Source organism: Onychomys torridus, chromosome 10 (genome assembly GCF_903995425.1).
Source record: "Onychomys torridus chromosome 10, mOncTor1.1, whole genome shotgun sequence".
Lineage (NCBI taxonomy): Eukaryota > Metazoa > Chordata > Mammalia > Rodentia > Cricetidae > Onychomys > Onychomys torridus.
In genome coordinates, this window is record NC_050452.1 from 33572608 (window position 1) to 33586810 (window position 14203).

General features: G+C 44.3%; 1 protein-coding gene across 1 annotated transcript in view; it reads right to left on the reverse strand.

Annotated features, from left to right (window-relative positions):
• The window catches only part of Cracd (capping protein inhibiting regulator of actin dynamics), a 231613-nt gene that overhangs the window by 52251 nt on the left and 165159 nt on the right, over positions 1-14203 (reverse strand). Inside the window, 1 exon segment of the mRNA XM_036200554.1 lies at positions 2076-2244. The gene's annotated coding sequence lies outside the window, so the exon portion shown is untranslated.

Genomic DNA, 14203 nt, shown 5'->3' on the forward strand with positions numbered 1-14203 from the left:
AACACCCTTTTAAAGAGACAAGTATTTTTATTTATATAAACAAATATGTAACTAAATTATGTCCCATACCGTCAGGAGGTAGTGGCATACACCTTTAATCCCAGCACTCAGAAGGCAGAGGCAGAGGCAGGAGGATCGTTGTGAGTTCAAGGCCAGCATGATCTACAAAGCAAGTTCTAGGACAGCCAGGGCTACACAGAGAAACTCTGTCTCGAAAAATAAAACAAAACAAATGTCCCAAACCAAGAGTGGAGGTGTCTGAACAAAAGTCAGTAATAAGAACACATGCCATTACCTACACAGTAATGGAGTTGCTTGGCCCAGTGTGGAATTTCCCAGGATTTCATAAAGCCTTCAGGAAAACCCTCAAGAGGTAAATGGAATACAGAAGTTAAATGGGAAGAGAACATGTAAGAGTCCAGAGCAATTCAACAAGACACAAGGGTCCGGCAAAGCCACAGTCTACTGCAGAAAGGAAGTGTTTTCAGAGGACCCTCTGTCCAAAGGAGGGCTCCGTGGACGTGACTTCATTGAGTCTTGGTCCCGCTTTAGTAGTTTGGTACCTCATTCTGCCACGAGGTGAAGAAGATCCACATTCATGCTCTACAGCATTAGCAACTGAAAATGAAATCAGGACTGACCCCCGCCAGACAATGGTCCACTTCATGGGGTGCCCATGCTCCGTGGATACTTCCTGCTTGCCATGCTTTCCTTCCAGCTAAGGCCACTCCTTCCACAGAGTTTTATTACTGTAAAGGGCTACAATTAAAGCTGACCATTTTCTTATGTGGTAAAACCAGTGCCAAACAAACACAGGCATGTGGACAGAACTAACAGATTCGGTTGGTGAACACTGCAGCTTAACATGTGCTGCCTGTCTGAGGGTTTTGTAACACAAATACTATCGACTAGAATTTATTATTATTATTATTATTATTATTTTTTTTTTTTATTTTTATTTTTATTTTATTTTATTTTTTTTCGAAACAGGGTTTCTCTTGTAGCTTTGCGCCTTTCCTGGAACTCACTCTGTGGACTCCAGGAAAGGAACTCACTCTGTAGACTAAGCTGGCCTCGAACTCACAGAGATCCGCCTGCCTCTGCCTCCCAAGTGCTGGGATTAAAGACGTGCGCCACCACTGCCCGTCTGAATTTCCTTATTTTTATCTTTGGCATAGGTTAGGTAAGTGGGGCACCAGCACTCAAGAGGAGGCTGAAGAAAACCTGGTCCCTGCCTGATTCATTCACCAGCCCACAAAACAAAAACAAAAACAAAAAAACAGGCAAAGCAACCACGTCCAGAGAAAGTAATATGTTCTTTGTTGAGTCAGGCTAGAGATGCTAATGAGCCCAGCACCGGTGAAGAAATCAGACCGGAGGGTTGGGATGGCTTCTCAAGAGGGATGATTTCCAAGAGCAGTACCAGAGTTTAGCCATCTCTACCTCTCACCTCACATTCCTGGCACTCAGGTGACAAAGGCCCCGCTCCCACCCCTCCATGCTCTGATCTTAAGGTTCTTGATCAGATTTAGTACCTGTGTCCTATAAGAGGGGGAAGGAAGTGGGGAGAGAGAGAGGGGGAGAGGAGGAAGCTGAAAGGAAGAAGATAAAGGAGAAAGAAGAGAAGGAGAGGAAAGGTACAAGTTAAGAGTTCTGTGAAGGACACGGTCCCAAAGCAGCCAGAGGTGTCCTGGGGCATACCCATGAAGGGCGGCCTCGCCGAGCCTGGGAACTCTATATCCTTGCCTCGTGTGTAAGGTCTAGACTGTGGGTATCTTTTCTTTGCCAAATAATGGGTCATAGGAACTTGGTCTTCAGTCAGAGGACCCTTGTTGAACCAAGCCAGTGAGGTGCTGCCCCCAACCCCATCAGTGAGGGCAGAGGAGCGCAGGCTCAGCCTGGTCAAGGTGACTTCTCCACCCAGCACAGCGGGTGCCGCCCTCAGGCCAAGGTGGGACACCTGTATGATGCCACCCCTTGCCCTTCCAAACCGAAACCCACACGGATCCTCCAGGAATCTCTTTCCTCATCCCGGGACGCTGCCAGAGATATACAAGGAAAGGGCAAGTTATTACCTCAGATTGCTCTCCAGGGTTTCCTCATCCGAAGAGAGGGTCCCATTGCTGGCGCTCTGGAGAACGTGACTCTGCCTCCCAGCTGATTCCTCCCCAGACAACGGGGTACTCTTCTTCTTTTTGCCAAACAGCTTCTTAAAAGGCTGGAATTTGCCTCCCTTCTTCTTGTCTGCGAATTACAAGGTAAACACACAGCTGCAGTTTGATAGGGCTGTGCCTCTGAACCTGGGAACAAATTACCACTCAGCCACCCCTGGCCCAGAGAGCCAGGGCAAAGGGCAGCTGTAGACAAAGCCTGCAGCCGAGAATGTCAGGGCCGCCCAGGCGCCAAGGTGCACCGTGAGGCAGAGCATAAGCCACAGGCATGGTGTACCTTTTGACCCCCAGGCTTCTAGAAGATCAAGAAGAGGCTGCAGACTGAAAGGCCATTGGGGCACCCCACACATGCCACCCCAGGGCAGGCCCTCCTTTCTTTAACAAAGCTGATGGTCAGGGTCATTCTCTGGGAGAAGCTGAGAAAAGCCTCCAAACCACACAGGGATTTAAAAAGTATATAATATAAAACCTCAATCAGTCTGTTTAGCCTTGTCACATACAGAGGGTAATGGTTAACTCTTGGCACAAACTTTGCCCCATTGCCACCCATGACCATATAGTCCCAGCTTATCCGTCATATCTCCTTTAAAATTCTTCCATGAAGAGACTTCAAGTAGTTGTTATAAAGCTCTCCCCATATGTTACCGCATCTACTAGGGACCCAGGCTTGCTGCCAAACTTTGCTGAAGGTATTTTTGGCAGTACCTTCCACTCCCGTTCTTTTGGATACAAACTTCACCTCACTCCGGTTCTACCATGGAACAGAAAGTGTAAACCCTGCTGTACCAGGAAAGCCCTGTTTATCATGTTTACTTGAGAACCTCAGAGTCACTTATGGGGTAGTCTGATGGCCATCTTTAAAACTGGTTTGCTCACTTCTCTGCCACAGCTCCAAGGACCTGCTAGAAAGATCAGTCTCCACAGTGGCTCTGTGGCATTACATTATTAGTGTCTCTGTCTGTGCATGAGGGAATCAGAGAAGCAGATATGAAATAGCTCGCTTGGGATCCAGGGAACATAGAAGATCACCATGCGTATTGAAGATACTCACAGGAAACACATAAGCTAACGGAGTCCCCAGAACACTGTAGCCACAACCTCCTATAGGGGACCTGGGTATGACAGGCTGATCAGTGACATAATAACCCAGCCCTGCATTTTTCCTGATGAGCCTCAGCTGTGGCCTTAACTGAGACTTCATAACAATAGTGAAGCTGAGTGTTCCTTGGACTGTATAGTTGAGTTCCTAGATAGCCTGGGCAAAAATGAAACCGAGCTGAGTAAGCAATGGTTCAAACCATTTCACTCCCTACTGTGAACCAAGATGCCAAGGGGGCAAGCAGACCTCAACTTCAGTGGGCCCTGAAATGAGACACACTTGAAAGGGTTATAACCGATCAGCGGTCTTGGTCCACAGTGCACAGTGTGCTAGGCATTTTGTCCTTAAAAAGAGCTACACGTGATTTGTAAGACGAGGGAAATGTGCAACACATAGATCATATTTTAAAATGGTAAAACAGCCAGGTGTGATGGCACGTTCCTTTGCTCTCTGCATTTGGGATGCAGAGGGAAGAAGGAATGTCTATGTGAATTTGAAGCCAGACTGATGTACACAGTGAGTTCCAGGCCAGGCAGGGCTACACAGTGAGACTCTGTCTCAAAAAATGCAAGGCTAGGAAAAAGTTATGAGGCTCTGATTTCAGGCATTTATATGTTTTCAGTGTACACAGGAACAGATAAGATAGTGATAATCTTGACACCTGCTTTGCTCTCCTGAGTAAAATCCCCCCAAATTTAAAGCTTCAGGTAGACATTGAGGACGCTAGTGGATGATAAGGCTGAAGACAGGTAAGTCACAGCTGGTTTCTAGGTTGGGCAGCATCACAGTAAATGGTGAGTAATTATAACATATTACATTTACTCTTACAGCATAATTCTTCCTTTATCCTTTTATAAAACTACTGTGCCTTCCCCCACCAAAATCTCTAAGCTCAGATTTTTCTATCAGATATACCCCAAGAGATAACATCCCAAATTAAAAGCACCAGTTAAGGATATCCTGACCTCAGCTGGGGCCCACAGTCTAGCTCTCCAAGCAAAGCAGAAAAGTGTAGATTATGCTTAGAACTTATCAACAAGGAACAATCATATCACGATGGAGTGTCAAGGTGGATCTGATGATGTTCAGCTGGAACCAAGGGAGTTCCTTACAATGAGAAGTTAGTCAAAACACAGTCTTTGGACAAGTGACGTGCACAGGAAAGCAACAGGTTAACTTTAATCAGCCAGAGGTCCTTGACATCAGCTTATTGTTCTGAAAGCCACCAGGGTAAGTATTTGCTGTTCTGGTCACACACAAGCAAGGGCATACAAATGGCAGCCTGGAGAGGACACCGGAGCACAGTAACCTTGACCTGGGGCCCTGTGTGGGCTTCCTGCAGGCTGCTCCCACAGGACAGCCAACTGAGGGAGAGCTGGGACGCAGGTACTCTGTTGCTTTGTGCTACACCCTAAAGGATAAACCATAGTTTATCAAGAGTACAGTGCAGGTGTCACCGAGGAAACCTGTCAAAGTCCAAGCGTCAGGCAGCGCACTCCTCGGGGACTGGAATGCTGCTTCAGCAATGCCTTAGGCAATTATCATGGAGGAAAGGAACAGTCAAATACAACCCAGTCTCCACTGGACTGTAAGCCCTTCTGAGAAGGAGAAAGACAGACCTCAAGTCCTAACAACAACAACTTCTCTTTAGAGGAGGACACAAGACACCCAAGCTCCTGCCTCCTTGGTGTCTGAGGACATCTCAGTTGGAAAAAGTAACTCCCTATCCTCATTTCCAAAATGTACGCTATGCTTCCTATCAGAAATACCTTCACGTATTAAGTTTAGAAGTTCGTCTTATAATTATTTTACTATTATATTTGTTAATCTTCTAAGATTAATTTTTGAAAAGATTTAGTCATGACATTTAGGTCTATCCTACTTTCAGACGGTAAAGCATAAAGTAACATGAAAAGTGTACTCATTCTTTTTAAAATTATTTCTTTTATTTTTGGGATTAAAATATGATTACATCATGTCCCCATGCTCTTTCCTCCCTACAGTCCCTTCCATATGTCCCTCTTGCTCTCTTTTGAATTCAGTCTCTTTTTCATTAATTCCTATTACGTATATTTATGTATATTCATATGTATGTATTCATACATGAATACATACATCAATAGAACCTGCTTAGTCCGTATAACGTTGCTTGTATGTGTATTTTCAGGGTGAACCATTTGGTATTGGATAACTCTTTCCTGGGGAAGACTATTTCTCCCACTCAGCATTCCTTAGCTGCTTATAGTTCTTTGTGTAGGTCTGAGGCCCCGTGCGTTCCCAACCACATCAACGTGCCTGCTGTTGTCTATTGTAAGTGCTGTTGTCCTTGCTCAGCTCATGTTTAGACAGTTATGATGGTGGGACTTTATGGGTGGAGAGTATAAACTCTTCAAATCATAACAGGAGTTACATATTGTTTATTTGATTCCCCCATTTGTATTTTTAATGTAAGACTTCCTACCCCCACTCCTCCCAAAAGATAGTTATGAAACAGTTGCAACTCCCCGCCACAAGGACTGTTCTTATACATCGGGACACATGTCTACACACATCCACTAAATAAACCTAGGACTTCCGAGGAATATTGGAAGCTGGCTGCACAGTCTCAACTGGCTTAAGGGCACAGCCCCTGGTAGCCGCTATTTCCTTGGCAAACAGCAATTGCTATTGTTAATATTTTTCGTGGTGCAGATGGGGCACGACAGAACGAAGTTATGACAACACAGCAGAACACAGCACACTCCCGCAAAGCCACCTCGAAACACCCCCAGTACACCGCCCGAAGAGCAGAGCTTAGCAGCAGTTCTCCAACGCCGATGTTTGAGATGACACCTGAGGACCGCACAGCACAAACCTTACTGTTCTTAGGTAGATGGGACAATTGGGGAATTGTAACTTCTATCACTTTGTGTATTCACTGGCTACAGACACAGCTAGGGATTAAATGTGGAGCCCCAAAGACAAGAGTTTTTGCACCAATTCTTAGTCCCATCTTTTACCAGCATCTACTTCCAGCCTCTCTACATACTCACCATCTTTAGCTTTAAGATTGAATTCATAGTGAGCAGTAGGGTGCCACATTTTCTTAATATTTTGGCAATTTTCTATCATTTTCTGCATGAAAGAACCTATAGATGCATACCTGCTGCTTTAGGATCACAGTGATTTTCATTATCAAAGTACTGAATTAAATTAATTTATTTTCACCATCCAATAATCACTATAGGGTTTTATCATTTAAAAAAGTATTCATTATCCATTACTTCATGGACACGAAACAGAAGCCTGCATCTCATAATCACTAGTTTATATAGATAATCCTAAAAATTAAAAATCACCGGGAAAATAAAACAAATAGGACTGCTTTTCCATTTTTCATATGGGTAAAATTCTTCTATGTTCATTCTAATCCTAAAACTATTAAAGCATCTAACTTCTTTGCACTGAGTTCTAGGGTATGCCTCCAACTGAGAAATGGATGTCACAATTCAGTTTAAGCATCGTCATAAATGTGTTACTCTGAGGGTCTCAGAGGTTGACACCAGGTTTGTAACGCCAGAACATCTGAGAATCCAGGTAAAAAAAAGATGAAACACACGTCTCTGTGAAGCGAGCTCTCAGAGCCTAATGTGTAATCACCGCTGCTCTCCCAGAGCAGGGACTACGCAGTGCTTATTTGGAAGCTTATCCTGAAGTCTGGTTTGGTTAAAGAAACTTGACTTTCTTTCCTCCTGCTCCTCCTCTTCCTTCTCCTGCTCCTCCTCCTGCTTCTCCTCTTCCTCCTCCTGCTCCTCCTCTTCCTGCTCCTCTTCCTCCTCCTCTTCCTCCTCCTGTCCCTCTTCCTCTTCCTCCTCTTCTTCCTCCTCCTCCTGCTCCTCCAGTTCCTCCTACTCCTCCTCCTGATACTCCTCCTCCTGATACTCCTCCCATTTTTTAACAGAGTTTTACTGTGTAACCCAAGTTAGCCTCAAACTTGTGATGATCCTCCTGCCTCTGCCTCCCAAGTGCTAGGATGACAGGCACTACTTCCCGTGGGTTTCTCACTTTGATAAACAGTCCTCATCAATCTTCCTTTCTTCCTCCCTTTCCTACTTCTACCTCCCACACCCCTCTCCCAACCATCTGCATGCTAGGCAAACAGTCTACCACTGAGCTGTGGGTAGACTTCATTATGTCTTTTAGTTTCTTTGAGAACTCTTACACACACACACACACACACACACACACACACACACACACACACACCCTTCTTTCTTCTAAACTCCAAAGCTCACTCCACGCACATTTGTAAACAGGGGAATTAACAGAAATATTCTGGACTTCACTGGTTAAATAAACCTAATGTTTTATGTAAGCTTCTGCAAATATTGGCATATAAAAAGACACCTTAAGATATGGTATCTGAATTCCATGATTCTACTAATTGGGGGGATTTTTCTTACCCTGGGGCCATCTGGACACCTTTTGGAGATGGCACTTGCAAATTTGAAAAGAAAACTGAATATACCCTATGATGCACAGAGACCCCACGTCCATCACATTTGTATCAGGCCCCACAGTCCCGGGATATTTTAGGCACAAGGAAGGAGCTGGTAGCATGTCACCTGGACTCTGCATCACAGAGGCCATGAGGTGGCAGATCAGGGACTAGGGTTCTACTCTCAAGGAGAAGAGAAGACCCACCTTGTCAGGTCCCAAGAGGAAAGACAGGCATCTTCTCTTTTTCTAGGGGAAGTGGGGAAGGAAGAAGGTACTTGGTGCCATGTTGAGGAGATGAAAAGACAGTATCAGGATCCCCTCGGAACAGAACAGGGGTCTCCAGAACAAATGAGAGACCAGGGACAACAGGGAATGCCACCACTTCTCTGCACTCCCAGAATCCAGCATAGTGCCCAATGCTCAATAATATGGATCATCTGTTCTTACTCCTTTGGAGCCATGTGGTTTAGAGATCAGTTTTCCCCAGTCACTGAGAAGTATATTTAGATGCTTCAAGACAGCGCTGTATAACCAAACACAGTATTTTTGGAAGACATCCATATTTATGAACTTGCACCAGCTTTACAAAGGCCTGTGGCACACTGGAAGCACAGATAAAGGCAGGGATTCCTTTATGCTGTTGATCAGTCCTGCAGTATCACTTGCTTTGAAAAAATGTAAATTTGTTCCACCCTCATTGATGGATGCAATCTCACCCACAAGACACACTAGGTGAGTGCAGAAAACTGTCCCCGTTTGACTTAGAGGTGTGGAAATAAGACAATACTCAGAAAAGAATAAAAACCTCATGTAGCAGGAATCTTAAAAAGTTCTTATTAATAAGATCAAACTTGAGGCCAGTTATTGGGATGAATGCTGGAAGATCAGAAAAGCAGAACAAGCCACAGGTTCCTCACCTTGCCAATTCCTCAGCTGATCCTATTTCCTCAGACTGGAAACCTCTGTGTCCTCATCCTGAATGAATCTCAGCTGAACTGCTGTTAGAAGCCTAAAAGCTTAAGCTGCCAAAAGCTTCTAGTTTCTGGTCCTCACGCCTTATATAACTTTCTGCTTTCTACCATCAATCCCTGGGATTAAAGGCGTGAGTTACCAGGCTTGGCTGTATCCTTGAACAGATGGATTTCTGCCTCTGGAATGCTAGGATTAAAGGCGTGTGCTACCACTGTCTATCCTCTGTGTTTAATATTGTAGCTGTTCTGTCTCTGACCCTAGATAAGTTTATTAGAGTGCACAATATTTTGGGGAACACAATACCACCACAACCTCACACCCTAAACATCTAGTCACTTCAGGCCACTGCTTTTGTGAGGAGATACCTATGAGTTGTTGCAGATTTCCATCTAATTTCAGGCAACCATCCTTCCACTACCTTATCACAGCCCTCCCAAAGCCCCAGGCAGGCCACAAGCCAATGCCAGTACTTTTCAGTGTAAAGGGTCATATGTTTAAAATATATATCTCACTCTAGAGGGTCTCATTATGTAGCCCTGGCTGTCCTGGAACTCATTAGTTATGTAGATCAGGCTGGCCTCGAACTCACAAAGATCTGCCTGCCTCTATCTCTCAAATGCTGAGATTAAAGGTTTATGCCACTACACTTAGGTATTTAAATATTTCTTAATCATTTATTCACATCTATACAATTGTGCTACATTTTAAAATTAGGTTCCTATTAAAATTAGGGTTAGAGTTTACATGTTAACTCTTAGCATGGAGTCTGGGATAGTATTTTATAATTCAACACAATATTTCGGGGAAAACACCAAATTTCACTTACAGAGAACCAGGAAGTTGTCATTGCCACTGATCAATAGTGTGTGTGTGTGTGTGTGAATGTGTGTGTTGTGTGTATGTGTTGTGCATGTGAATGCATGTGTTTTGTGTATATGAGTGTGTGTTGTGTGTGTGTGTTGTGTGTATGTGTTTTGTGGGTATGTATATGTGTTGTGTGTGAGTGTGTGTGTGTGTTGTGGAATATTTGTGTGACTGTAAAGATGTGTCTCTGCCTAAGGTGCTTTCTGACTGGATTAATAAAGAGCTGAATGGACAATAGCTAGGCAGGAGAGGATAGGCAGGACTTCTGGAGAAAGAGAAAGAGGAGGAGGAAGCTAGGAGTGAAGATTTCACCAGAGACTCTAAAGAAGTCAGCCATACAGTGCAGAGCAGAGCAGGTAACTGAGCCACGTAACTGAGCCACGTAACTGAGCCACGTAACTGAGCCACGTGGCCAAATGTAGATTAAAAGACAAGTTATAAGAGCTATTTGGAAAAAAGCCTAAGCTAAGGCCAAGCCTTCATAATTCATATTAAGCCTCTGTACTGTTATTGGGGAGCTGGTGGTCCCACAAAAGACAGTCCGACAAGAAAATTTGCTGTGTGTGTGTGTGTGTGTGTGTGTGTGTGTGTGTGTGTGTGTGTGTGTGCTGTTCAAGACAGGGTCTCACACTGTAACTTCCTTCTGCCTCCACCTCCTGAGTGCTGGGACTACAGGTATAAACTCTGGGATTAAGTGGCAGGCTTTTGCTTACAACCTTGATTTTTGTTTTAATAATGTTTATGTTTAATGTAATCTTATGAAATGGCTTGTGCTTACCCAGGCCTAGGCGAGGGCCTACTGACCAAAATGGCAGCTGTTTCTATTTTTTTTTTTTTTGCTTTGTTCATCCTTCAAAACCATATCAAGTTTTAATATTTCTAGTGTTTTTATGTTGGTTTGTCAGAATGCCTTTTTACATATGTTTCACTATTCACAAGGGAAATCAAATACTTAGAAAGAGTAACAGAGGCAGAAAGGATTCCTAATATGAAGCCTCGGTGTTTGGACACATCTCTCCCACATAGTAGAAGGTGTGTGGGTGGCGGCTTCTCTCACTGCCAGTTTCTACTATTTGAGTTTCAGAGAGTGTTTGTGAGTCAGGAATCGACTGCGAACTGAGGTTAATGGCAGAGGAGCTGACTGCCATCTCTATACACAGACAGCACATGAATGCCACGGCAGCTCTAGACATTGCACACTACCCGCTTACAGGATACGCTCTGGGCCCAGCTGGCCAAATTGGTAGATAAGGCAACATCTGCAAAGAGAGGCTTCAATCAGAGAATAAAACCAGCAGGAACACAGAGAGGCAGATGCATATCTCTGTGTGTGATGTGTGAAGAGAACTGGCTCAAGAGGACAGGATGCAATTCACAGACACGGGCTGAAGCTGCTGTCCACAGCTCAGGTAAGTAACACTGAATAACCAGTGACAATAGATTGGCCTAGTTGACACATCAAAATGATCATCAGGCTCCACCCCTTTCTAATTTGGCATCCATATTCATGTCTTAAAATAAAATTCCATCTCAAAATAAAGGCAATATGCTCACTAACCTATATGTGATATCCTACCCACATCTGAAAACATTTTATCCTCTCCCACCAAGATGCCAAGCCCTTGGATGCTCTAATGCCTCCTTTGATACTTTGTAACTTAAATTCTAACTTCTTCTTCTTCTTCTTCTTCATCATCATCATCATCATCAACAACAACAATGTCATCAACGTCATTGTCAACAACATCATCATCATTATCATCAACATCATCATCCATTATCAACAACAACATCCTCCTCTTCATCAACAACATCATTATCAACATCATCATCATCATCATCATCATCATCATCTTCTTCTTCAGGAATGAGACAGAGAAGACAGGGCAGTTGGTGCAGACCTGTAATACTAGCTATTCAGGTAGCTGAGGCAAAAGTATCACAAGTTTAAGGCCATTCTAAGCAACTTAGGAAGGTCTTGTCTCCAAGTAAAAAATTGGAAGGCTAGGAATGGAGTGGGCAAAGGTGCTTGTCACCAGGACTAGAGTTTGATCCATGGAACCAACGTGATGGAAGGAGAGAATTGACTCATGCAAATTGACCTCTGACCTCTACATCTATGCACCCACCCTAAAGAAAGAAAGATTTTTTTTAAAGGGCTGTATCTCAGTAGTAGAACACTTTCCTAGCATGCACAAGGCCCCAAGTTAAATCCACAGTACTGCAAAAAAAGAAGAGGCTGGGGAGATGGCTCAGTTGCTAAAGTGCTTGCTGTACAAGCATAAGGACCCGAGTTCAATTCCTGGCGCTCACATAAAAAGCTGGGTATTAGTGGCCCACGCTTGTACCATAGAGCTTGGTAGGTGGAGATAGGAAGAAGCTCAATGGCCAGTCAACCTAGCTTAATTAACAAGACCCAGGCCCAGTGAGAGACCCTGTCTCAAAAAAGCAAGGTGGACAGTTCCTGATAACAACATCTGGCCTCCACATGCATGCACACACAGCAGCACATTCCCTGTGGTGGTTTGAATAGAATGGCCTCATAGGCTCATATATCTGAATGCTTGGTCAGCAGGGAGTGGCACTATTAGGAGGTGTGGCCTTGTTGGAGAAAGTGTGTCACTGCGGGTGCTCTTTGAGGTTTAAAATGCTCAAGCCAAGCCCAGTGTCTCCTTCTCTTCCTGCAGCTTTCTGATCCAGATGTAGAACTCTTGGCTCCTTCTCCAGCACCATGTCTCCCTGCTTGCTGCCATGATGATAATGGACTAAACCTCTGAAACTGTAAGCCACCCCAATTAAATGTTTTCCTTTATAAGAGTTGGTCATGGCATCTCTTCACAGCAATAGAAGTCCCAACTAAGACACTCCCCAGCAGCCATATATTCACATATACTTCTTTTTGTGCTAATTAGCACTATATACTTTCTTTGCCTTTGGCTGGGTCCTCAGCTAGTCTTGGGTCTCTGTTTGGCCCACACCTGCATTCCTGAGAAGCCATTGGTCATCTTGAACTGGATTGTCTTGGTTTTCTACTGTCTTTGATCACAAGACTAGGAGTACAAAAGAGGGTGTCCTGAAAGAGAATCTCTATTCTATGAACTCTTCCTCATCCCACCATTTCAGGGTCAGCAACTCAGCTTCCATATATGTGGGAGCCTGTTTTCGGGTTCCTCGTGGCTTTACCCAGCAGGTCCGCATAGAGGATGATTAGGACCACGGGCCTGAGTGCAGGTGTCTGAGATGGTCTGCACTTGGCTGTGCTGGGAGGAGGTCTTTTGCTCCACCCCTTGGCATTTCTATAAATACCCTGGGGCAGAGACAGTCAGGGCCCATTGGAATAGGTTCCAGGCCCTCTGGAGGCTCTCCTTTATTTTCTATCTGTTTATCTCCACAATCTAAATCCTTCTATCTAATACTTCCTGCTGCTCACACTCAAGAAAACTCTGGGGAACTGTGGGGTTGGTGGGTAAATGCCCCGCACATATAGTAATCATTATAGTAACCTCTTCTCTCTGCCTGTTGACTGAGAGGCATGAGGAGCCCAAAGTGGCTGGATGACACAGTCTCAACTTCAGTAGAGGAATTCTGTGTTCAAAGTTCTGAGTGGAGGCATTTATCCTCTCAGAATTCCATGAGACTTCTGGTGAAGCAGGTTCTAATGACTGGTAACTCAACTCTGCATCAGACAATCGCTAGCTATTGTAACAGCTTTGCCAGGAAGAGATTTTCTCCAGCATTGACTGGTTCCAAGGAGACAAAGGACATCCAAGCACTATCTGTTCTGTAGACTTTTCCCATCGATCTGTGCTTCAGAGACTGGTGGGAGAGGAGACCCAAGCCTGAGATTCAAAAGGTTGATGATCTCAACGTCCACCCATTCCTTGAATGGAAAGAGACATCATTGATGAGCGACCACTGGTCCATGTGAGGTAAAGGAGGAAAACTCCAGGCTGCCCATTGTTATCCTCTTGGGAATCACTTCTGAAATGACATCTTGATCTATGCTGATGGTGGTTTTTTCAAAATGCTTATGTTTCACTGCCCAAGCCCCCCAGGGGGACCACAGGAACTCCAAACTGACAGCAGCGGACCTCACCAACGTCCCTTCTGGACTTCACATGCTCCATTCTTTTTATCACCTAAATCTGGCTAGGGATTTGGGGTTAGTTTTGTGCTTTCTGTTTTGTTTTTGGTTTTCACATCACTAACTCCAAGAGTAAAACAGAAACTACATTTTGTTTAACTTAACAGCAAGGAGAAATCTTTTTTTTCTTTCAACTCTAGGACCTATTTCTTTTTTAAAAAAATCTATTTATTTTTATTCTATGTGCATTGGTGTTTTGTCTGAAGGTGTGTCTATGTAAGGGAGTTGGAGCCCCTGGAACTAGAGTTACAGACAGTTCTGGCTGCCATGTGGGTGCTGGGCATTGAACTCTGGTCCTCTGGAAGAGAAGCCAGTGCTTTTAACTGCGGAGCCATCTCTCCAGCCTCTAGGACCAGCTTCTTTAGGAGGCTGAGCGAGATTAGATGATGTCTGCTCCTGCAACTGGTAACTTCACACACATCTATTATGTTCATTATGTTTTCTCCACCCCGGGCTTGTCTCTGGATTATGCTG